Below are 26,939 nucleotides of genomic sequence, written 5' to 3'. Positions count from 1 at the left end.
GGATGGCGCGTTCAGGCGTAACACAAAGTGTAGAGTCACTAGAAAGATATGACCTGCGAGGGTCACATTCAGGGGTGAGCTGCATGCATGGCACGTGAACAGCTAGGGCACTCCCAGAGGCGGGTGACCCCAGAGATCAGGTGCACGAGGAGGCACCCAGGTGGTCATCCCGTCAGAGGTTGCACTCCAGTTAGGGACCCCACGCGCTAGGTTATCTTTAGAGTAAGGTAACAACAGTGTTGGGCCCGCCCATCATAAAGGACCATTTCGGGTAAAGAAGAAACCCTAGTTTCAATCTATAAATAGTAAGGTAACAAACTTGACAAGGGGCAATTCTCTTGCGCTGCTAAACACACAGTATCAGTTACATAGTTTTCGGTGTTTCCTAGCCCTAGTACTGACTTGAGCGTCGGAGTGCAAACGGCCGCTAGGGCGCCCTTTGTCTTTGTGTTTTCAGGTGTTCATCACAGGAAATGAACGTGCGACCCAAGGATTTTGGACGTTGGGGCGAAGGTCCCACCTTGCAACAGGTTATGGAGACGATGCGAGCCCTTCAGGAAGAGATTGTCGCGTCGAGAGCAAATCAAGAACGCATCCAAGCAGACTTGGTAGCGTCACAAGCAATGAGCGAGGAACTGTGTCGTTCGAACGAGGAACTGTGCAGAGACCTACAAACCCGCGCAGGTGACTGCGAGGGTACAGATCAGGAGCCTTTGACGCCACCCAGGGAGTTCCCAACGCTGTTCTCAAGTGGACCCAAGGTGACTTTCACTGGTACAGAAGATCCGGAGGCTCACCTCACGGCTTTCCATACGCAGATGATGCTGGTTGGGGGGTTCGACGCGGTAAGGTGCAAGCTTTTCATGAGCAAACTGGCAGGAACAACGATGGACTCGTTAATCAGCCTCCCTGATGGCCATGTAACATCATTCCCGCAACTCACAAAGCTGTTCAGAGCACAATATATCGTGAATCGAGCTCCCCCGTCTGTCTCCTACGACCTCTTTGATATAAGACAGTGCCAAGGAGAATCTTTGAAGGAGTTTCTCCACCGCTTTGGAGCACAGGTGGTAAGGTTGAACCTCAAAGAGGAGAAGATGATGGTGCACGCGTTCAGGAAAGGCATTGTTCCATGACCCTTCAGCGAGTCACTCATTTGAAACCATCTTAAGGCCTTCGCCGAGATAAGGCGCCGTGCGGTGGCCCATATGGCGGCGGAGGAAGAAGATAGCGAGAAGCGCACATGCGTGGTTCCCACGCGGCCGCGCGTGACAGGTCATCCTCAAACCCTAAGGGTGCACGAGGAAATGACAGAGATAAAGGCCCCCGGGAAGCAGCAACCCTATCAAAAGCCTAATGCAAGGGGGGTGCGGAGCAGATAACGTGCCGCCAAGGCATGGCTTTGTAGAGAATTGAAGGACCTCATCGCTATCCCAAACATAGCGGAGAGGCTGAAGGTGCCTCCCAAAACCGACAAGAGGCTTGGGCCCAACAAGAACGCCTGGTGTGAGTTCCACCAAGCATTTGGCCATCCCATACGCAATTGCTTAGCGCTAGGACACCAGCTAGACGAGTTGGTGAAGAACGGTCTCCTAAGGGATTATTTACAAGAAAAACAGGGGACCGAGGACATGGTGGCAACAGGGGGTAGCCCGGGACATGAAGTCCCCGTACACGATGAGGTCCACACCATCGCAGGAGGGTTCTCGGGAGGAGGTTGTACCGCTTCTCAGTGAAGGAGATACACACGAACGGTGATGTCGGTAGAGGCACAAAAGACCGACGACGCCTTCAACGTCGACCTGGTCTTCACCAAGGCAGACTTAGGGGACGTCGTTCCCCATGACAACGACCCAGTGGTGATCTCAGTGGTAACTGTAGGAAGGAAGGTGCACCGTGTGCTGATAGATCTGGGAAGCTCGACAGACGTGATGTTCTGGACGAATTTCAACAAATTGCAACTATCCCCCGACATGCTAAGGCCCTACGGCGGCTGTCTCTTAAGATTCGCAGGAGACCAGGTAGAGGTGCGCAGATACTTGGATTTGAGTACCACCTTCACAGATGGCACCGCGTCACGTACGGAGAACATCAGGTACCTTGTTGTCAATGCCTCCTCTGCTTATAATATGTTGTTGGGTAGACCAACGCTGAATAGGTTAGGGGCGGTGCCGTCGACAAGGCACATGAAGATGAAGCTACCGGACCTGACAGAAAAGGTGATTACCATCAAATCAGATTAAAAGGAGGCCAAGAGATGCTACGAGAACAACCTCAAAACAAAGAGAGGAGTATCTATGGTCACTAGCAGACCACGGTACACAGGGGAAGCAGAGTATGCCAAGGACCTGAAGAGAGACAACAGGTACCGGAGAAGGCAACCCCATTATGTCCACGACAGGTCTCCCCCGTACGGACCGTTTCGTTAAGAAAAACAGAGGTCCTCGGGACAGAGTATGCAGACTTGAGGCGCTGAAGCAGGGCTTGGTTCCTTACACATGAAGTGCGGCCGATTTCAAGTTTTATTTCAGTTAAGCAGGAGTATTGTACATGGTATTAGGGGACACTCTTTTTCCCTTATAAGGGTTTTTTAACGAGGTCATCAGACGAATTTCGATTGAAATATTTTCTCGAGTTATGTACAATTCAGTAAAAACTTGTTTCCTAGCGCTAGAAGTCTCGTGGGAGTGAGGTAGGTTCGTGAGAGAACACCCCCCCCCCTTCCGAGTGAAAACGCTAAGGTTAAACGAAATAGTTTATGAGATAAATCTTCCGGGCCTCTGAGCGAAGCCGAGGTCAGATAAAATTAGTTTCCCTTGTGTTAGAAGTCTCGCGAGCGGAGAGGTAGGTTCGTAAGAGAACACCTCCCCTCTTGAGTGAAAACACCAAGGTAAAACGAAATAATTCACCAGATAAATCCTCCGCGCCTTTGAGCGAAGCCGAGGTCAATTAAGAATTAGTTTCCCTTGCGTTAGAAGCCTCGCGAGCGGAGAGGTAGGTTCGTAAGAGAACACCTCCCCTCTTGAGTGAAAACACCAAGGTAAAATGAAATAATTCACCAGATAAATCCTCCGCGCCTTTGAGCGAAGCCGAGGTCAGTTAAGAGTTTGTTCCCCTTGCGAAGAACGCCAAGGAAGAACGACCCAGTTCACATCTTGACGACAGAACGCTAGAAGAGACATCTTGACGCCACGCACCATGACAGAGCAATTATGAAAGTCAAAAAGCAGTTCGCAATGTAGAAATAGAAACAAATATGAGTCTGAGAAAGTAAAGTTGCAAGTAGATAATAAAGAGTTTGTCCGTCAACCAAATACAAGTTAGGGAAGGACCCTGGGAACGATTTGCCCGTTTTCAACACAGTTTGATACTATGAAGGGTGCAATGTCCATTCCAGGATGTGCACAAGCAACTTGCGCAAGAGCGTCTCTGAATCCCTCGTCACAAGCATCGAGAACATCCCCGGTCAGCTCAGCCTCCGCTTCTTCAAACCTCTTAGGTTGCTGATGAAGTTTGGCCTCCGCTTGACCCAGCTGCACCTCACGACTGATGGACCTTTGTTCAAGCCCCATAATCTTGGACTTGGACTCCTCATCGGCCTCTTCCAACTCGAAGACCCAGATCCGCAGGGACAGAACTCTTGCCTCTAGCTCAGTGACCTGTTGGCATTTAGCTTGAAGTTGCTTAGAGAGCTGAGCCAACTCCGCTCTCAGTCCAGCCTCACGAGCAGTAAGCGAGCGGGCCGGCGTGGATGTTTCCCCCGATTCAGTCTTGGATAGTAGAGCGTCGGACTGAGCAAGAAGAGCCCCAAAGTTGAAACCCAGTCTCTCCTTGGCAGCGGCCTCATCCAAGTAAATAGTCACCCCTGCTTGGAAGCCCTTAAGGGCGTGCTGTAGGACAAGAGGTAGCTCAAGGACAGGAGGAGTCCCAGAAGCGCTCGTCCCACCAAGGTCAGGGAGCAGGGGAACACCAGTCGTGCGCCCCCGGGGCGAAACAGAGCGACCAGTAGAGGAAGAATGGGAAACCAACACCGGCGTAGGTCCGGGGCTTTTAGACATTGGCCCCTCGGAAGAATCCTCGTCTGATTCGATCACCACCGCTTTACCCTTGCGTGGGAGTGGGGTGGGAGACGATTGGACGACAGTAAGAGGGACCGCAACCCCAGGATTGGAAAGAGTGGGCGAAGGCGCAATGGTGGCAAAGGCAAGGGCGTGCTGGCGAGAAGTGCCCACGTCCTTGGAAATCCCGCGGAGACGAGTGAGGATATCAGTTAGTCTAGCCCGTTTCTCTTCGCTCAAAACCATAGCTGCGTACAAATTTCTATGTGTGCACAGATAAGACAGGCGTGTAAAGACGTCACTTTGACGCAGTATTTACGTCCTGTCGCATAGAGCCACGTAGGTAACCCAGGGCAAGGACTTAGCCTTTTCGCAGAGCCAGTTATAGCTTGAGACTGGGGGCCTTGTGGACCGACCGGTCCCTGGGCGTTGATTGACCACTGGTAATGTTGGTGCCACGTAAGCGGGTCCCACGAGCGACGTGGGCCAGTATCTCGCAAAGCATGTGCGCCAAGGAACCAAGAGTGGTCAGACATCAGTCATCAAGATGTACCGATGTTCCACTAGACAATGTGGAGAGATCAGACATCGGAAACCCAAACAGTAGAGATGGGCCACGAGAGGTGGATCCCAGATCACATGCCATTTATCAGTAAGGGAGAAGCCTAGATCACGAGGGCCCATGCGTGTAGAGTGGATGACGCGTTCAGGCGTAACACAAAGTGTAGAGCCACTAGAAAGATATGACCTACGAGGATCACATTCAGGGGTGAGCTGCATGCATGGCACGTGAACAGCTAGGGCACTCCTAGAGGCGGGTGACCCCAGAGATTAGGTGCACGAGGAGGCACCCAAGTGGTCATCCCGTTAGAGGTTGCACTCCAGTTAGGGACCCCACGCGCTAGGTTATCCTGAGAGTAAGGTAACAACAGTGTTGGGCCCGCCCATCAAAAAGGCCCATTTCGAGTAAAGAGGAAACCCTAGTTTCAGTCTATAAATAGTAAGGTAACAAACTTGACAAGGGGCAACTCTCTGGCGCCGCTAAACACACACAATATCAGTTACACAATTTTCGGTTTTTCCTAGCCCTAGTACTGACTTGAGCGTCGGAGTGCAAATTGTCGCTAGGGTGCCCTTTGTCTTTTTGTTTTCAGGTGTTCATCACAGGAAAGATACGTGCGAACGCAAGGATTCTGGACGTTGGAGTGACGTAGGCGAAGCGGGTCTACCGGTAGGTACAAAAAGCTAAGTTAGAATATTTTTTTTAATGTGTATGAGGTCGAAGAGGACCAAAAGGTTAAGTTAGCTTCCCTAGAATTTGAGGACTATGCCATGCAATGGTGGCACTAAACGGTAATGGACATTAGGCTAAACAAGGGGCCCACCGTGGTTTCTTGGAATAATTTAAAATTATGCATGCGCGTGCGGTTTGTTCCTCCTCATTATAGGAAGGAACAATTGTTGAAGCTTCAACGACTTCATCAAGGATCTAGGAGTGTAAACGAGTATTTTAAAGATATAGAAGTAACTTTGACTAAAATTGATTTGCATGAAAGTGAAGAGTCAAAGATTGGTAGATTTGTGAGTGGATTACGACGAGAAATACAAGATGTTGTAGAATTGTATGAGTACACTTCTTCGGAAAAATTGGTTCACCTAGCCATCAAGGTTGAATCAGAAGTTTTGAAGAAAAATTCTTTCAAAAATACTCATAATGATGAAATTTACAAATCATCTTGGAAGTGGAAAAAATAAATTTCAAAACCAAGATTCTCCTTCCAATTTCTCAAAAGAAACCACCCCACATCATAAAGATTCTAAAGATAAACCTTCTACTCCTAAATAACCCACCAAAACCTCAATTAAAAAATGCTTTAAATATCTAGGTTTTAGACACATTGGTACTAATTGTCTAAGTAAAAGAACAATGATGGTTCAAGGGGGGATAGTCGTTAGTGATCATAATGTTAGAGATCATAGTGAATTGGACTTATAAATTTTTCGCAAAGAATACAATTTAAGAAATCCTAACAGAAAAAGAACAAATGGATTTAATGAAAGACAAATTTATTTCCTGATTTTAAGAAGCAGTTTCAGAAGTATAACAAATTGGTTTTAGAATCAAAAAAATTATTTCTTTACAATTCAAGACTTTTGTTCAAAGAAATTATTAAAGACAATGTTAGTCCTTTAACACAAGAGTTAACAAGGGAACACTTTGATGATTAAAACTAAGAAATACAAGACGTTTCAATTTAATTTTCAAACCAGTACCTTTAATAAAACCAATTCAAAAATATTTCACTTGAAACAATTCTGTTGAAGAGAAGTGGAGAAATTAAGTTCAACAAGCAACTTTCAAAATTCTTTTTAAAAATAGTTTCAAAATGATAGAATCTTGAACTAGATTGCTTATTTGAATCTTAACACATGTATTACTTAAATAGAGGTTAAAGGTACTTTGAATACTGAGAAAGATTAAATCCTTATCAAAATATTGAAAACTAGAATATGATTTAACCCAATAGTAGTTAAAACAACAGATTCAATTTTGAAACAACAGGTTTATTTTATCACAAATTTTCAGATTTCAGATTTAAAGTAGTGATCAAGAAAGGAGAAAGGCATACATAGTTTTATACCGGTTCACTCAATAAGAGCTACATCCAGTCTCACCTTATACCAAGATGGATTCCACTAAAGCAAAGCAATCTTTACAAAACCTTTTAGTTTTTGAACCCTTAAAGAACTAAGATCACAAGCTGAAACACACTATTTTTGCAACACACTAACTTCTAAAAACTCTATCAAGAAGTAAAAATACAAACACTTTTACAAAAGGAATTTTTTAGCAAGGAAAACATCTTGATTGTAGACACAAAAGTTCAAACCAGGACCTTCACAGCTGCAACACTTGAAAGAACCTTGAATTTCAAGCCAAAGGCATCAACACAAGAGCACTAAAGTTTTTAAGAAAAACTTCCAAAAACTAAAACTCACTTCAAAATCTCAATGAAAGCACTTGAAAACTGTATGTAAATCGTAATTGCAAGGGGTGTTTTGACCTAAGATCAACCTCCATTTTTACAGGTTTCAGATGAAAAAAGATTTTAAAAAAATAGTTAAAAACTGTTACAAAAATAACATATTAAAGTTCAAAAGAATATACTGCTTTTTGAAAATACTCTTGTTGGTAACATAACCACTTTCTGATTAGTTGAAAACTGTAAATGTGAAGAAAACTGAATTTGGAGTCAAAACTGAATTTCTTAAAAGTCAAGCAGTTTTGATTCGGTGCCAAAGAATCAATTGTTTTGTCAAATAACAGATTAAATTCTTGTACAGTAAAACAATGTTTTGAAAAACATGAAACAATTCTTAAAATTCTTTTTAAGAGACCCTTATGCTTAAGCTCATCATTATGGTTATGAGATATAATGAAGATGTTGAAGAAGAAGACCACTAGGTGTAGTCTTTAATGCTTTCCTCAGGGTCAGGATGTGGCCTCGGGTGTAGTCTCCTCATCTTCTTTGATGAATGTATCAGACATTATTCCTCATTCTTGTTTTACATAATGCACAAGTTACAATAATTAATCTTTTAATTGTAAATCAGTCAGAACACCCATAAATAAGATTTATCTTGCTTAAGTAGTTGAGTGTTGGGCGATATGACCAATCGGGGTGAGTGTTGTTGATCACACTAAGTCTTTTGGTGTCGGGAGGGAATATCATTAAGGTATCATCCTTGGACGAACCGAGTCTTTAGGTGTCGGGAGGGAATATCGATTAAGGTATCATCCTTGGCCGAACCGAGTCTTTAGGTGTAGGGAGGGAATACCGGTTAAGGTATCATCCTTGGTCGAACCGAGTCTTTAGATGTCAAGAGGGAATACCGGTTAAAGTATCATCCTTGGCTGAACCGAGTCTTTAGGTGTCGGGAAGAAATATCGGTTAAGGTATCATCGTTGGCCGAATCGAGTCTTTAGGTGTCGGGAGGAAATACCGATTAAGGTATCATCTTTGGCCGAACCAAGTGCTGCGAATGCGTACGCAATTTTAATTTTTATGTTTAAACACACATATTTGAAAGAAAATGCCTCATTAAAACCTTCCCGACCGAAAACTATCCTTTGGGAAAAAATGGTCGGGCGAGGAAAGAGTGCATAATTTTATTGATTTCAACTGTAATAAAACTTGAGGTACATGGCATTCCACGTCCTCGGTACAATTTTTCCCGATAACCACTTTAGGCAGTATGCCCCCTCCAGCTGCAAAGTCTCGGATCCGGAAGGGGCCTTCCTAGTTAATGGATTTGTGCCTTTATGACTGAATTCTTTGATTGAATTTTGGAGAGGATTGGCGTAAGATGCAATGGAGGAGGCGTGCAAGGAGGCTCACATGGAGCTTGCGGTTTCCTTGGAGGTGCATGCTAAGTATGGAGAGTGATAGGTGAGGCCTAATCACTTGAGCTAGGTGGAGAGTTGAAGACTAAAGTGTTTATCTAAAGAGGTAAGACAAGAGTGAGAATTGGCTCAATATTTTTGCAGCAATTTCACTCATTCATTAATCTTGAAAATACATGAACCAAGAACCTCCTTATATAGGATTAGAGAGATGGATTTAAACAAGGAAAATTGGTGGGAAATTCAAATATTAAAGTTTGAATTTAGGCGCCTATTTGAGATCGCATGGCAAGCATGATCAAGGTGTGCATCATGTGACTCAATTAGGTTAAAGGACCGACCCTAGGTTTAATTAGAAGTATTCTAGAAACCCTAATTTAACATAAGGTGGTTTTTAATCTCTAATCCAACTTAATTACATTTTAGAAAAAAAAATACAAGTAAAATTTATATTCTACTTTTGACAAGAAAATAAATTCTACTATAATATTTAAACTAGGGTCTTGGCTTCTTTAAACATGTAGAGAAATGTTTCTCTGCCATCAGTAGCAGGATCCTAGTCCTCTTGTATCTTCTTGGCCATAAACCTAGTTGTGGGCCCTAATCTTCTAGTTGTTGGGCTTGTGCTTGAGCCTCTTCCATCATCCCTTCCCTCTTGAAGAGGATTTGTCCTCAAATCCAATGCTTCTGCCTCTTCATCTTCACTACCTACAAAAGGGGTTAAATCCATAAAATTGAAAGTAGTATGTCCTCCATATTCTTCAGGTAGGTCTATTTGATATGCATTGTTGTTGATTCTCCTGAGGACTTGGAAAAGAGCATCTCCTCAGGGACTTAGTTTGGATTTCCTCTTAGTAGGGAATCTATCCTTCCTAAGGTGAAGCCAAACCCAATCTCCTTCCTAAAAAATTATCTCTTTCTTCCCTTTATTGCTATGTTTCAAGTATTTCTCTGTTTGTTGTTGTATTTGATCCTTAATCCTCTCATGCATTTTCTTAACAAATTTAGCCTTTGTTACTCCTTCCTTATGCACAAATTCTTGTGGATTAGGTAGGGGTAACAAATCCAAAGGAGTAAAAGGATTGAATCCATACACAACTTCAAATGGAGAAATATTAGTAGTTTTATGAACTACCCTATTATATGCAAATTCAATATGGGGAAGGTACTCATCCCAAGATTTGTGGTTGCCTCTCATGATTGCCCTAAGCATAGAAGAAATAGATCTATTTACAACTTTAGTTTGACCATCCGTTTGAGGATGACAAGAAGTTGAGAAATTCAACCTAGTTCCAAGCTTTTCTAAAAGAGTCCTCCAAAAATGGCCTACAAATTTTGGATCTCTATCCGAAACTATGCTTTTAGGTAAACCATGAAGTCTTACCACTTCTCTAAAGAAGAGCCTAGAGATATTGTTAGCATCATCCACTTTATGGAATGGAATAAAATGTGCCATCTTGCTAAACCTGTCCACAACCACAAAAGTGGAATCAAAACCTCTTACTGTCCTAGGAAGCCCTAATATAAAATCCATGCTTATGTCTTCCCATGGAGCACTTGCAAAAGGTAAAGGAGTATAGAGTCCATGAGGCATTGCCTTAGATTTAGCTTTTAAACAAGAAATGCATTTATGGCAATGTCTTTGGACATCTTTTCTCATGTGTGGCCAAAAGAATTTTCCTTTTAAAAGCTCTAGAGTTTTATCAACTCCAAAATGGCCCATGAGTCCTCCTTCATGAGACTCTTTTACAAGAAGTTTTCTATGTGTTCCTTGGGGTATGAACAATTTTCCTTCTTTAAATAATTACCCCTTGTGCTCTATGTTGAGATTTAGCAAAGGTGGTGCATTAGTGAGTCCTTCTTATATAAAGTTCAATTATGTTTTCAAACCCAAGAATTTGGGCTCCAAGTTTTGAAAAGAGGGTATGCCTCCTAGAGAGAGCATCCGCCACAATATTTGTATTGCCCTTCTTATATTTGACAACAAATGGAAATTGCTCAAGAAATTCCATCCACTTTGCATGTCGTTTGTTCAACTTATGTTGACTCTTCAAATATTTTAAAGACTCATAATCACTATGGATGACAAATTATTTTGAAACTAGATAGTGCTCCCAAGTCTTTAGGGCCCTCACAAGTGCATAAAGCTCCTTATCATAAGTGGGGTAGTTGAGGGTGGCACCATGAAGTTTTTCACTAAAATAAGCAATTGGGTGTCCACCTTGTAACAACACAACACCTATGCCTACTCCTGATGCATCACACTCTAGCTCAAAAGTTTTTGCAAAGTTTGGTAAAGCTAGAATGGGTGCATTAGTGAGTTGAGCTTTCAGCCTCTTGAAGGCTTGATCTTGCTTCTCTATCCAACAAAATGGAGTGTCTTTCTTCACTAACTCATTGAGTGGTGAAGCTAGACTTGAGAAGTTAGGCACAAATATTCTATAAAAGCTTGCTAGACCATGAAAGCTCCTAACATCTCCTACATTTTCTGGAGTTGGCCACTCTTGGATGACTTTGATTTTCTCGGGGTCAACATCTACCCCATTTTTGTTAACTATAAATCCTAAAAATACTATATGATCAACACAAAAGGTACACTTATCAATATTAGCAAACAATTTATTGTCCCTAAGCACTAAAAGAACCTCCCTAAGGTGACTTAGGTGGGAATCTAGGCTTTGGCTATAAACTAAGATATCATTAAAGTAAAATACTACATATTTACCGATGCAATCAATCCCTTAAGACATGATTCATTAGCCTCATAAAAGTGCTAGGTGCATTAGTGAGTCCAAAAGGCATCACTAACCACTCATATAGTCCAAACTTGGTTTTAAAAGAGCTTTTCCACTCATCACATTCTTTAATTCTGATTTGGTGATATCCACTTTTAAGATCAATTTCAGAAAATATGGTGGACCCATGCAATTCATCAATCATGTCATCTAGTCTAGGGATTGGATGCCTGTATTTGATGGTGATGTTATTGATGGCTCTACAATAACAACTCATTCTCTATTTGCCATATTTTTTTGGCACCAACAAAATAGGTACAACACAAGGACTTAGGCTCTTTTGAACCCAACCCTTCTCCAACAAATCTTGTACTTGTGATTCTATCTCCTTAGTTTCTTCAGGATTAGTTCTATAAGCTGGTCTATTTGGTAGACTAGCTCCTGGAACTAAATCTATTTGATGTTCTATTCATCTAAAGGGAGGAAGTCCAATGGGGCCTTCCGTAGGGAATAAATCATCAAATTCTTTTAAAAGAACTTTTAATTGAGGAGGTAGTTCACAAGTTTCAGAAAGTGTGGCAGTGCATGCAAGTGTTCCTTTACAAAGCAGGATGCCTAAAGGTTGTTCAAAAAGAAGTATTTTATCAATTTTATTTTCAAATTTTTCTTCTTTCTAAATGACCTTGTGGGAAGGAACACTCTTCTCCCATGCCTCTTTTTTCCTAAGGGCTTTTTCTTGGTTTTCTACTCTTTTTTTCATCTTTTTTTTTTTTCATTTGTACTTGATTTTGTATCACTTGTGAAGGTGATAAGGGATAGAGTACAAACTTCTTTTCCCTATGAGTGAAAATGATCTCATTGGTAAGACCATTGTGCATAGTTTTCTTATGAAATTGCCATGGTCTACCCAACAAAATATGACAAGCTTCCATGGGAACTACATCACATAAAACTTTATCTTCATAGTTTCCCACAGAAAGTTTGACTTTCACTTGCTTCACTCATATAGTCCACCAATACACAGCATTACCTCAAAAACTTAAGGTGGCTAAGGGTACTTTTTTTCCTCACTCACATGGTGGCAGGCAAAAAATTGTTCTACCTTCATTTCCCAATCTAAATATGTTTCAACATTTTCTTTTCTTTCCCTTCTAACTCTCCTAGGTTGAGGTTGATAATATTCATTCATTCTAAGGCTTTCCTCACCATATGAGTCACTCAACCTAGAGCTAGATGCATGTGAAGATCTTTTTATTTTTTTGGTGTATTCATCCTTTTCTTTAACAAGTTTCAACTCTTCTTCTAATTTAACAAAATGAGCATCCCTTTCTTTAAGTTGGGCCTCATGTTGCAATTATCTATATGATAGTGATTGAAAGTATTTGGCTAATTTTTTTAAAAGAGATTTTATAGACTTTCTCACTTTCACTTGGACTAGAAGAATGAGAAGACATGTTTAAAGTTATATGTATAAGCAATTTACCATAAGAAAGATAGGTGGACTAATGTAGGTAGATTCCCAGGAAAGGGAGGTGGATCACTTGGATCACTTAAGTACCAAGCCTTTCCTAGCCAGATTCTATCCCTCAAAACTTTCACAAACCTTTCTCTAAGTAATTCACTAGGAGCACAATCAAGAATGAAAGCACAATTTTATGCAAGAAAACAAAGAATGCAAAGCAATAAACACAAATGAAAATGGCTAACTAGAAAGCTTTAAACTAGACATATCCTAAGGTGAGGCTTCTAGGCACTTAGAACCATTGAAGACACACACACCGTCTAATTGCACCATTAATCCACTAATTGATTAAGGTTTTACAAAATACAACTCAAAGAAAATACAATGAAAATTGAATCAACAAATTTTGAAGCACTAAAATTTTAAATCCTAGTTTATGCACTCCTCTATTTTTTTTATTTTTTTTTTTGCACTCCCTCATTGTGTATATTTTGGTACAAACTTGTTGTTGTCCCTTCGCTAAGCCTCTTAAGGATATTCAACTTTGAGTATTCAAATCTTCACCTCTTTGAGTGATAAGGACTCTCACCGAAAATTGTTAGCTCCAAACTCAACAAGGCACTTTTGAAATACTTCCACGAAGAAAGAGGTCAACAAAATTTTAAAGCAACAAAAGTTTCAATTTAAAATTGGACTATAGCAAGAAGAATTGATATATGACAAGAATTGAAAGAATATTCAATCAAATTGACAAGCAAAACATTAAGGTATGCAATGAAAGGTAGCACACAAATTGGAACCTAGAGAATGGCACTAGATTTGGATTAAGAAAACCAAGACAACACTACTGAAAATTTTGATGTGAAATTTGCATGACTTTAACAAATTATGTAGAGCTGAATATTTCAAATTTGAATCTGAAATTTAAACCACAGAAATTGCAATGTCGTAGCTCAAATTTGGCGCTGGAATCACACTAAAACAATGTGCCAATTAATTGTGATAAATTTTTCAAAAGTCATTGTCGCTTCACTTTTTTTTTCAGAGTCTGAATTTTGCACTTTGTACGTATTTCATTTATCATTTTTTTTTTGTATTTTGAATTTTGATACACTTCTTTTTTCCACTTTTTTAACACTTTAAACTACTCAAATCCAAAATTTCAGAATTTTTCACTAACGAAATTAATTTTCACAAACATTTTCAGCCAACACAGATTCAGTGAAACAGAGGAAACCTACTATGGAATTAAAAACAGAATTGAAAAACTTCAAAGACACAATGAAATTGATGTATATGAACTTGTATGGATCTAACACACAAGCATGAACTCAAATCTGAAATTAAAAATGCACCAAAAGCTCAAAAACATAATTATAAAACTGCACATAATTATCAATCAACCAAAATTATCAATAAAAGTACTACATAGAATTGATGACATTTTAGGAGAAACATGATTTGACAAAACTTGTATGGATTCAAAAATCAAAATGACTCAAACACAATTAATTTGCACCGATTAAAACAGCAAGAAAACTCAATTAAAATAAAAAACAGATCAGCACACACAAAGTACTCAATGGAAACCTATAACATTGCAACCGGATTGTTAAAGAACAGTTGAACAAAATAATGCACCGAATAGAATTTTAAAACAGCAGCACATATACTAAAAACGAAATTAAAAACAGCAAGACATTCAAGAACATAATGAACAACACGGAAATAAGAAGAACATAAAAATTAAAAGAAGATAAGGCACACTTAGCTCTTGAAGAACGATGGCTCTAGATACCAAATGATGGATTTGTGCCTTCATAACCGAATTCTTTGATTGAATTTTGGAGAGGATTGGGGGAAGCTTCAATGGAGGAGGCGTGCAAGGAGGCTCACATGTAGCTTGCGGTTTCCTTGGAGGTGCATACTAAGTATGGAGAGTGATAGGTGAGGCCTAATCACTTGAGCTAGGTGGAGAGTTGAAGACTAAAGTGTTTATCTAAAGAGGTAAGACAAGAGTGAGAATTGGCTCAATATTTTGACAGCAATTTCACTCATTCATTAATCTTGAAAATACATGAACCAAGCACCTCCTTATATAGAATTAGAGGGCCGAATTTGAACAAGGAAAATTGGTGGAAAATTCAAATATTAAAGTTTGAATTTAGGCGCCTATTTGAGATCACATGGCAAGCATGATCAAGGTGTGCATCATGTGACTCAATTAGGTTAAAAGACCGACCCTAGGTTTAATTATGAGTATTCTAGAAACCCTAATTTAACATAGGGTGGTTTTTAATGCCTAATCCAACCCTAACTACATTTTAGAAAAAAATACTAGTAAAATTTCTATTCTACTTTTGACAAGAAAATAAATTCTCTATAATATTTAAACTAGGGTCTTGGCTTCTTTAAACATGTAGAGAAATGTTTCTCTGCCATGAGTAGCAGTATCCCAGTCCTCTTGTATCTTCTTGGCCATAGACCTAATTGTGGGCCCTGATCTTCTAGTTGTTCGGCTTGTGCTTAGGCCTCTTCCATCACTAGTTGGACGAGAACTTTCCGTTCGTCTTCCAGACGAGATCCCCCTTCTGAAAACTTCTTAGTTGAACCTTCGCATTGTACACCCAGAGCTTGCATGAGGCTTCACGGATCTTGCTTCTGTCTCGCATCTCATTTAGAAGGTTGAGTCTGATCGACATACTCTCCTGATTCAAGGACAAATCAAAGTGTTGCCTTCTAAGGGATAGCTCCCGCACCTCAACCGAAATCATGGTCTCGGTTGGTAGGTTAGGCCATAGGGTGTCTCCTATCTCAAAGTTTGGGGTGTGCAGCATTACACCCATAAGAGTTCTACTAGCTCTTCGATCCACCACCCTTTCGTCATGTCGAGTCGCTTCTTTAACTCATTACGGATGACCTTATTTACTATTTCGGCCTGCCCGTTGGTCGAGGGGTGCTCGACCGAGCTTGTCACTAAATTTATGCCAAGATCTTCGTAAAAAGACTGAAGCCCTCAGTCAATGAATTCTCGATCGTTATGAGTTATGATAGTGTTGGGGACTCTGAACTAGCATACTATGCTTCTCCACACGAAGTTTTCAACATTCTTGGCTGAAATGGAGGCGAAGGGCCCAGGCTCGATCAATTTGGTGAAATAATATGCTCCGACCAAGAGGAATTTTATTTGTCTTTTTCCCGGGCTGAAGGGACCTATGATATCCATTCCCCAAAGGGCCATACTCCTAACACTTAGTTCATTTCTTCACATATTCTGCAAGTAGTTTAGGACGATCGGCCAAAAGTATCTGGCCCAAGGCACCTTTGCTGCCATCGTTCTCCCGCCCGAGTGGTTTCTCACATGCCTCTCATGGATTTGTTGGGGTCATCCAGGTGTCGTCCTCAATTATATGGTCAAGCATTCAACCTTTCCTACACTGGGAATTTTTAGACAAATATGTACCACAAATTTGTGGTGGCTTTTCTTTTTAGTCGTAGCGAGTCAAGACAACGCGTCGACCCTCATGTTGTCCTCTTTGCGGATGTGCTCCACCGTTATCCTTTTGAACCGGACAATAAGGTTGGAGATCGTATGGTAGTACCTTTGCAACAATGGTTCCTTCAGTTTGAACTCCTCCTTTATCTGACCGACCACCAACTGGGAGTTGCTTTTACATGTTACTTCGCGAGCTCCCATGTCGTACGCCAAGTTTAGATCAGCTAGGATGGCATCGTACTCAGCTTGGTTGTTGGTGATCTAGAACTCGAATTTAAGTGCCTGCTCGAGAATGAGGTTGCCTGGACCCTCGAGAAAGACACCAACTCCACACACCATTTTGTTGGACGATCCATTAGCATACACCGTCCATCCGACCCAAAGATCCTACTGGGGAGTTAGCTCGGTCGAGAAGTAAGTTAAGCATTGGGACTTTATCGCACCCCTCGGTTCATACCAGATATCAAATTCCGAGAGCTCCACTTACCATCCTACCATTTGTCCTGCAAGATCAGGCTTAGATAAAATTTTAAAGATTAGGTAGTCAGTTCTTACCATGATGGTGTGATTTTGGAAGTAGGGTCTCATCCATCTGGCCGTCAGGACTAAGGCAAATGCTACCTTCTCTATCATCTGGTACCTTGTCTCGGCCGCGTGGAGTCTCTGACTGAAAAGGTACACAGGGCGCTCTTCCTTCTCAACCTTCTGCACGAGAATTGCAATGACCGCCTCCGCCTCTTCCGAGACCGACAGGTAGACTATCATCGGTTGGTCGGATCTCGGCTTCTGAATCACTGTCGGTGAGGATAAGAACATTTTCAGTTGTTGGAAGATTTTTTTCACACTTTTCATCCCAGCTGAACTTGGATGCTTTTTGGAGCAGTTGCACCATCGACCGCATTCGCTCGACTAGCCGAGGGACGAACCTTGAGAGGGCGGTAAGATGTATGATGAGTTGTGGCACCTCTTTCACGTTCGGAGGGCTTCTCATCTCGGTTATCGTTTGAAATTTATCCGGGTTGGCCTCAATTCCCCGGTGGGTTAACATAAAACCCAAAAACTTGCATTCCTTAACAACGAATGCACACTTCTCGGGTTGAGCCTCATATTCGTCTTCCTCAAAGCCTCAAAGACCTCCTCCAAGTCCTTGACGTGTTGGTGACATGAGTCTGACATAGACCTCCACGTTCCGGCTTATCATTCCCTTAGAGACCCTGTCCATGAGGCTCAACACACTTTTAATTGTTCTGTCTATATTTAGCGATTATTGTACATGATAATTCACTGTTCCTTGTGGGATCGATATCCGTCCTTAGGGACAAATTATTACTTCTGACACCGCGGTGCACATGCCGTAGAAAGTCATCAAGTGTTTGGCATCGTTGTCGAGGAACATGTTTGAGTTGTTGGTTATAGTGTCCTAAATATTGTGAATATTTTGTTTTTATTTGTTTATATATTTTATTTTATTTTATTTTATTTTAATTGTAGATCTGTTGTTTTAAAAAGAAAGTTTTTATTTTATTTTTATTTTTTTCTTTACGTATTTGTTTTATTTTGTTTTTGTTTTTGTTTTATTTTATTTTGATTATGATTTTGATATTGTTTTTGTTTTGTTTTGTTATATTTTATTTTATTTTTTATTTTTACGTAAGTATACGTAGTTATCTTTAAATTATTTTAGTTAGTTGTTTACAATTATAATTTTCTGTTTTATTTTGTTTTAGTTTTATTTTACTTCTAGTATTTACTTGTTATTTTAAGTACGTTAGTATATTGTATTTTAAAGTTTTTATTTATATATTTTTAATTTTTTCTTTTATCTTGTCTTTAGTTTATATTTTATGTAAATTTTTATTTTATTCATATTCTTTTCTGAATATTTTTCTTATTTTTTTTCTTATTGTCATTTTTAGTGTTTTATTCTGTTTTGTTTTATTTTATTTTATTTTTAAGTTTTAATTTATAGTTTAGGCAGTTATTGATTTTATTTTAGTTAGCTATTTAAATTTTTATTTATTTTTAAATTTTTGAAAAAAAAAACAACAAAATATAAAATACAAATTTTCGGTTACTACTTGTGAATTTTTCTTGCTAACCCTTGCATTAGTTGCTTTTATATGATATTGAGAAGTCGGATTCCAAAAGACCAATTGCTATTTGAAGCCGAAACCGACAATTAAAGGTGAAAGAGAAGCAACAAGATAATAGAGAGGACTTTTCAACAACTTCTTCTTTTTCTATTCATATTTTTTAGGAGAAGAACAACATGGCCGAGGAGGAAGCACCACCTCTTAGGAGGACTCTTGGAGACAATGTCATACATCAAAGGCCTAAACACTTTTCTAGCATTGCAATATGTGCTACTAATAGGGCCTTGGAGAAGAAGTCAGAGTTTCTCACCCTCATTAGTACCAATCAATTCACAGCAATGTGCCATGAGGATCCCCATACAGACTTGGCTACATTTTATGAATTGGTGGAAACTATGGGTTTTTAGCCAGGTCATTTGGAGAGTGTGTATATGAGTTTATTTCCCTTTTCTTTGGCAAGGAAAGCAAAGGAGTGGCTTAAATCACATCCTAATCAGAGCCTAACCAGATGTGGAGGAAATATTCCTACAAAGATTTTTTCCAATTTCTCCTTACATTAAAGCTAAGTTTGAAATTTCTATGTTTAGACAAGGAGCAGAGGAATCTTTCTGTTAAACATGGGAGAGATTCAAGATGATGTTGAGAAAATGCCAAAATCATGGGTTTGAAGAAATTGCTCTACTGAGTATATTTATTAATGGTCTCAGGTTTGATACGAAGATGCTCTTAGATGCCGCAGCTGGTGGCACAATGGTGGTTGTTGATGTAGAACAAGCAACGAGAATTATTGATGTTTTGCCCACAACTGATTATCAAGCTCAGAATGATAGACAAGGTCATCAAAAGAGAGGATTATTGGAATTGAATACTGTAGATGCATTGTTGGCTCAAAATAAGATTCTGACACAGGAGATTGAGCAACTGACTGCACAGATGGCCAAACTACCCCAAAAGTTGTAGGCGGTTCACTCGTCCCAAAGTCAAAATATACTTATCAGGTGTAATTTTTTTGGAGGTGATCATCCTAATGGTCACTGTTCTTATCAGTCAAACTTACCTGAAGCTGAGGTAAATTATATGGGCAATCAAGGAAGGCAAGGTGGTTTTTCCAACAACTAATCTCCATGTTGAAAAAATAATCAAAATCAAAATTTTGGGTGGAAACAAGACTATAGTTCATCCAATAAGCAAGAGCCTTTCCAACATCAGCATCAATCTAATTATCAATCCATCCCTGACAGAATGAGTAAAGTTTAAGATGCTTTATCAAAGATTGTGAGCTCGCAGGAAAATAGCATGGCCATGATTAGGAGTATTGAGATCTAGATGGGACAGAAGGCTAAACAAATTGCACAAATTGCAGAGGGACCAATTGGCCAATTCGCAACCAACACCACAACCAACCCTAAGAAGCATTGTAATAAAATCACTACTGAGAGTGATAATAAAATAAAAGAGGGAGATGGTGAGATGGTGAAGGTTGAGGAAGAAAAAGGAGAAAATAGAAAAGAGGGAGAAAAATATGAAGTTGTAGAGAGTGGGGTTTCAAAAGAATTATCCCATTCTTTTATGCCCATAAAAGAAGAAAAGAAAGGATTTTTTTTTCTGATAAATTGCTTCCAAAAAATTATTTTGCAGGATGGTCAGAGAAAAACAATTATTTGATAGAATTAAAAGGAAGATGTGTTGCTTTGAAGAAAAGGATATAGAGCAGGAAGCTGGAAGCAGTTCTTTTGAAGCAGAAAGACTTACCCAAAAAATTCAAGGATCCAAGGAATTTTAATATTCCTGTGTCGATAAATGACTTATTTGTTAATTATAACTTATTTGATTTAGGATCAAGTATAAATCTGATGTCACTAACCATGTTAAGATAAATAGGTGACTTAGAAGTTAAACCCACCACGATGCATTTACAATTGGCTGACAGTGAAACATCCTTATGGTGTGGTAGAATATGTTCTTATGAAGGTCGACATGTTCATATTTTCGATGGATTTTTTCATCTTGGACAAGAAAGAGGATGAGTTGATCCCTTTGATTCTCGGTAGACCTTTTATGAAGACCGTTAAAGTCATAGTGGATGTGGACAAAGAAGAAGTTAGAGTAAGGTCTCAAGAGGACGAGATAAGATTTAATCTTTTGATGACATGACTAACTGTATTGCAGATAAGGATGGGAGACAAGAGGAAATTTCAAAAGATGGAGAACAAAGGGAGGGTTCAAAGCCGAAGGAGAAAATTCCACCTCAGGAAAAGTTAGAGGCAAAAGGAGACCGAAACAATCAAGGGAAGCCGCTGGAAGAAGATGAATATTGGCCAGTACAACCTATCATGCTCAACGCAGGTAGGGAGAAAGGAATGAAGAAGATGAAGCAATTGTGGGTCATTAAGGAATTAAACTGAATGGAACAATTGAAGTGGAAAAACCATCTGCAAGGAAAACGAAAGTGATAACAAAAGCACTGGCCAAGTAGAATAATTATCCCCGTTGATAAAAACTTTCATCAAGCTATATTACGTTAAATAAAGAGCTTACTGGAGGCAACCCAGTCCACTTTTTAGTTTTATGTTGTTTTTTTTACCTTTGTTGATTTTATTTTAAAAAAAAAAAACCTTTTATTTTATTTTTGCCTCAAAGGTAACCCACTCCCTACATGCCTCCTAATCATTTTGCAGTTTATGTAGTTTGGTCTGGGGACAGGTTCTATTATTCAAGGGGAAAGATCAAGCAAATGAAGAAAGAGTATAGATGAAGATTTTAACAAAGAGGTGGATTACTTCTTAGGAAGAGATGATTGAGCAAAAATATGGTTTTATCTTTCTAATTCTCTTTTCTTTTCAGTTATTTGAATTTTGTTTTATTTTTTCTATTTTTTTAATTTTATTTTTCAGTTATTTTATTTTTCTTTTTTTTTGTTATTTTGTTTGTTTTATGTCTTGAATTATTTTTCTTGAATAAATATCAATTTTATTTTGTTTGGTTTCTAGTTTTATTTTTCTCAAATAAAAAAGAACTAAAATATTAATTTTGAATTGTGGAAAAAAAGAATTTGTTTTTAAATATTAAATAGTAAGATGAATTAGACACAGCTTAGAAAAGAAAATTTGATTGAATCCCTATGTAAATATAGTTGAAATTGTGATACATGAAAATTTAACAGGATAATTGATTATGACAGAGAATGGCAAAACAAAAAGGAATGAGACCAATTAAATCAAGTGAGTGTGTGAACCTTAAACAGTTTGAGAGTTTTACTGATGAAATAACAATTGTGGTTGCTTAATTTTTATCTTTATTACATCATAAAAGAGCAGGAAGATTATTGAGGCATTTGTTTTGTATTAATTAGGAACCTAGGGCCAAATAGTCAACCTTTATCTTATTAGAATTTCAATATTTTTATATATATCCCCTTTGAGCCAAAAAATTATTTTTATTATTATTGCGCCCTAACCATTGATGATATATTTTCAAAAATGTTTAAGGAAGGAGAACACAAATGTAATAAATATAGAAAAAGGAATGGTTGGTTCTAAATTTTGAAAGCTCAAAAAGTTGAAAATAGGAAGAATTTATTCCTAACAAAACAACAAATTTATTCAAAATACAAAATAAAAAATTACGATAGGTTGTCCTAGCAAATATTCATCTTCCTCTACTGAGTCCCCTTGATTATCCTTGTATTCTTTTGTCTTTAACGTTTTTCGAGGTATAACTTTCTCCTTTGGCTTTGAACCCTCCATCTGTTCACCATCTTTTGAAATTTCTTCTTGTCTCACATCCTTATCTGCAATACAGTTAGTCACATCATCAAAAAGATTCAATCTTACCTCATCCTCCAGAGACCTTACTCTAAGTTCTGCTTTATCCACATCCACTATGACTTTAGCGGTCTTCATACAAGTTCTGTCGAGAATCAAAGGGACTTCCTCGTCTTCTTTAATGTCCAAGATAACAAAATGCATTGGAAATATGAACTTGTCTACCTTCATAAGAACATCTTCTACCACACCATAAGGATGTTTCACAGTTATGTCAGCCAATTGTAATTGCATCGTGGTGGGTTTAACTTCTAAGTCACCTATATGTCTTAACATGGTTAGTGGCATCAAATTTATACTTGACCCTAAATCCAATAATGCATTATTAACAAATAAATCATTTATCGACACAGGAATATTAAAACTCCCTAGATCCTTGAATATCTTGGGCAAGTCTTTCAGCTTTAAAAAACTGCTTTCAGCTTTCGGTTCTATATCTTTTTTCTTCAAAGTAACACATGTTCCTTTTAATTCCTTCAAATAATGTTTTTTCTCCAGCCATCCTACAAAATAATTTTTTGGAAGCAAATTTTTAGAAAAAAAATCCTTTCTTTTCTTCATTTATGGGCATAAAAGAGTGGGATAATTCTTTTGAAACTCCACTCTCTACAACTTCATAATTTTCTCCTTTTTCTTGCAACATTCACCATCTCACCATCTCCCTCTTTTATTTTATTTTTCACTCTCAATAGTGATTTTATTACAATGCTCCTTAGGGTTGGTTGTGGTGTTGGCTGAGAATTGGCCAATTGGTCCCTCTGCAATTTGTCCAATTTGTTTGGTCATCTGTCCCATCTGGATCTCAATACTTCTAATCATGGCCATGCTATTTTCCTGCGAGCTCACAATCTTTGGTAAAGCATCTTCAACTTTACTCATTTTGTCAGGGATGGATGGATAATTAGATTGATGTTGCTGTGGGAAATGTCTTTGCTTGTTGGATGAACTATGGTCTTGTTTCCACCCAAAATTTTGATTTTGATTATTTTTCCAACCTTGGGAATAATTGTTGGAAAAACCACCTTGCCTTCCTTGATTGCCCATATAATTTACCTTAGCTTCAAAAGAGTTGAACTAATAAGAGCAGCGACCATTAGGATGATCACCTTCACAAAAATCACACCTGATAGGTATATTTTGACTTTGGAACGAGTGAACCGCCTGCAACTTTTGGGGTAGTGTGGCCATTTGTGCGGTCAGTTGGTCAGTTGCTCAATCTGCTATGTCAAAATTTTATTTTGAGCTAGCAATGCATTTCCAGTATTCAATTCCAATAATCCTCTCTTTTGATGACCATGTCTGTCATGCTGAGTTTGATAATCAGTTGTGGCCAAAGCATCAATAATTCTCATTGTTTGTTCTACATCAACGACCATCATTGAGCCACCAGCTGCGGCATCTAGGAGCATCTTCGTATCAAACCTAAGACCATTAATAAATATGCTCAGTTGAGCAATTTCTTCAAACCCATGATTTGGGCATTTTATCAACATGATCTTGAATCTCTCCCATGTCTCACATAAAGATTCCTTTGCTCCTTGTCTTAACATAGAAATTTAAGACTTAGCTTTAATGTAACGAGAAATTTGAAAAAATCTTTGTAGAAATTATTCCTCCACATCTTTCCATCTAGTTAGGCTCTGATTAAGATGTGATTTAAGCCACTCATTTGCTTTCCCTGCCAAAGAAAAGGGAAATAAACGCATATACACACTCTCCAAATCACCTGACTGAAAACCCCTAGTTCCCACCAATTCATAAAATGTAGCCAAGTGTGTGTGGGGATTCCCATGGTCCATCGTTATGAATTGATTGGTACTAATAAGGGTGAGGAACGCTGACTTCATCTCCAAGGCCCTATTAGTAGCCGGTATTGCCATGCTAGAAAAGTGTTTAGGCCTTTGATGTATGGCTTAGTCTCCAAGAGTCCTCCTAGGAGGTGGTGCTTCCTCCTCGGCCATGTTGTTCTCCTCCTAAAAAATATTAATAGAAAAAGAAGTTGTTGTAGAGTCCTCTCTATTATCTTCTTGCTTCTCTTTCTTCTTTAATTTTCGGTTTCTTTTAGCTACCTTCGCAATTTCTGCTTCAAAAAGCAATTGGTTTGAAATCTGACCTTTCAATATCATATAAAAGCAGCTAATGCAAGGGTTAGCAAGAAAAATTCACAAGCAGTAACAGAAAATTTGTATTTTATATTATGTTTTTAAAAAAAAAATAAACAAAAAATTTAAATAAATAACTAAAATAAAACCAATAACTGTTTAAACTACAAACTAAAACTTAAAAATAAAACAAAACAAAAACAAAACAAAGTAAAACACTAAAATGACGCTAAGAAAAAAAAATAACAAAAATATGAATAAAATAAAAACTTACGCAAAATGCATAAATAAAAAATAAAAAATAAAAATAAATAAAAACTTATAAGTACAATATAATAACGTACTTAAAATAAAAAGTAAATACTACGAGTAAAAATAAAAACAAAATAAAATAAAACTAAAACAAAATAAAATAAAACAGAAAATTATAACTGTAAACAACTAACTAAAATAATTTAAAGATAACTATGTAAACTTACGTAAAAATAAAAACTAAAACAAAATAAAATAAAATATAACAAAAACAAAATCAAAATCAAAATCAAAATCATGATACAATAAAAATAAAAACAAAATCAAAATCATAATCAAAATACAATAAAAATAAAAACAAAAACAAAACAAAAAATACTGTAAAGAAAAAATATAAAAAAAAATATAAATTTTCATTTTAAAATAGAAGATCTACAAATTAAAATAAAATAAAATATGTAATAAAATAAAATAAAAAATATAAAAACAAATCAAAACAATTAAAATGTTCAAAATATTTAGGAAACTATACTCAACAACTCAAACATGTTCCCCGTGCCAAAAACTTTTTACGACTAGTGCACTGCATTTTCCGAACTAATAATTTGTCCTTAAGGATGGATATCGATCCCACAAGGAACATTGAATTATCATGTACAATAATCGCTAATTATAAAACAGAACAATTAAAAGTGTGTTGAGCATGGTTGTGTTGGCAATGAGTAATAAAAAAACAGACAAAGAATTGGTTGCTTCAAGTTGGAAAAAGAAGAATTAGGTTTCATCTATCTCTCTCTTATGTATTTTGATTAGCATGTTAACATTATGTTCTTTGATTGAAATTGATGTCGTATAAAAGTCATTCATATTGATTCCTCGCATATAAAATTCTTAAGAATGTTCCCTAAATATCGATCTCTCCCATAATTATAAGAACAACTTAGAATCAAGCTCAGACATTAATAGCAATTAACATTTTCAGTCTATTCCTAACACTCAAATATGTTAAGTATTGTTGTTTAGGTTAGAACCCTAAAAATAATTCCCAGTCAAATTTACGATCCTCAAACATGTCACAAATATTTAAAAGCAAAACAACAATACCAATAATCAATCAAGAACAGAGTATTATATCATAATTAAATATCACCTCAATACATAAGGGTTTGAACAGATTACTCTAAATCTCAAAGGGTAGAATTAGCCATGCATACTTCTAGCACCTTCCATTCTCCCAATTAGTTACAATTCACTCAATGGTGTTTACCTCTCAATCTGGCACCCTAGGGTTGTGCCTATAGCCCCTATTTAACCTAATTTGCTAGGGTTAGGTGTCTTCATGCGTTGCGCTTTGGGCTTGTTCATTAAAACATAAAATTAGTCTAATTAATCTTATGCATTCTCGCTGCTGAGTTGGACTATTGTTCTCTCTTTTGTGCATTGTAGGCCTTCCAGCTTTTTGCTTTTAGCATATATCATTCTTCTTTAGTCCAAATCTTTATTCTTCCCTAGTAACTTGCAATTAACACCAAATTTGAGAATAAAATGTTCTTATTCAATTAAAGCTCATAAAAAATGTAAAAAGGTATAAATTCATAAATTAGGGATTATTTTATGTAAATTAGAAAGTAATACTCATAAGTGTCTATATTTTAATATGAAATATTACGGAAATTAGGCACTTATCAGCATCCACAAACAAATTGGCAAGTAGAATCTGCCAATAAAGCGATATTAATACAATTGAAGAAACATCTAGGAAGTTCTAAAGGAAAATGGGCAGACAACTTGTCGAAAATGTTATGGGTCTATAGATACACACCTCAGACAACAACTGGTGAAACACCTTTCAACCTTACGTATGGGATGGATGTCATGATACTGGTAGAAATTGGACACCAACTTCGAGATTTAAAAGTGAATGAAGAATGTCTAAAGACCGAGCTTGACTTACTCAAGGAGTTGAGAGATAAAGAAAGGATAAGGGAGGAAGCAGTTAAAAGTAAGGCGACTAGGATATATAATACTAAGGTTGCTTCGAGAGCTTTTAATAAAAGTAAGTTACTGTGGAGAATGAGGACGGAAGTCCGAAAGGGTACAACACATGGTAAATTCGTATCCAATTGAGAAGGACCATTCCGAGTTATTGAAAACTTGGGAAATGGAGCATACCGACTTGAGTAACTGAGCGAAAAGAAAATACAACGTACTTCGAATGCTAGTCATTCGAAACATTACTTTACTTGAAAGTTTATTGTACAAAGCTAATCAATGAAACTTTTTTTGAAAGTCTCAAGAAATAATAGTTATCTCGAGCAATAAAATTTTCTCTCGGTTAAAGAAGTTTTCACACTTAAGTGAATCCCTATCGGATGCTAAAATTCTAGTCGACTAAGGAATTTTTCATGTCAAAATGAATCCTTGTCGAGTACTAAACTTTGGTTTAGAGTTTTTATGATAAGTTTGCGATAAGTAAAAGCTTACCTGGTGATTAAGTTATTCTCGGTTCAAT

General features: G+C 37.9%; 2 pseudogenes; one reads left to right on the top strand and one right to left on the bottom strand.

Annotated features, from left to right (window-relative positions):
- Positions 1-18,808: 18,808 nt before the first annotated feature.
- Positions 18,809-18,914, bottom strand: LOC137812066 (small nucleolar RNA R71; annotated as a pseudogene).
- A 4,623-nt stretch (positions 18,915-23,537) lies between these two features.
- Positions 23,538-23,643, top strand: LOC137811553 (small nucleolar RNA R71; annotated as a pseudogene).
- Positions 23,644-26,939: the final 3,296 nt, after the last annotated feature.

This window comes from Phaseolus vulgaris, chromosome 11 (assembly GCF_051622355.1).
Source record: "Phaseolus vulgaris cultivar YP4 chromosome 11, ASM5162235v1, whole genome shotgun sequence".
Lineage (NCBI taxonomy): Eukaryota > Viridiplantae > Streptophyta > Magnoliopsida > Fabales > Fabaceae > Phaseolus > Phaseolus vulgaris.
This window is presented reverse-complemented; position numbering and strand designations above follow the sequence as displayed.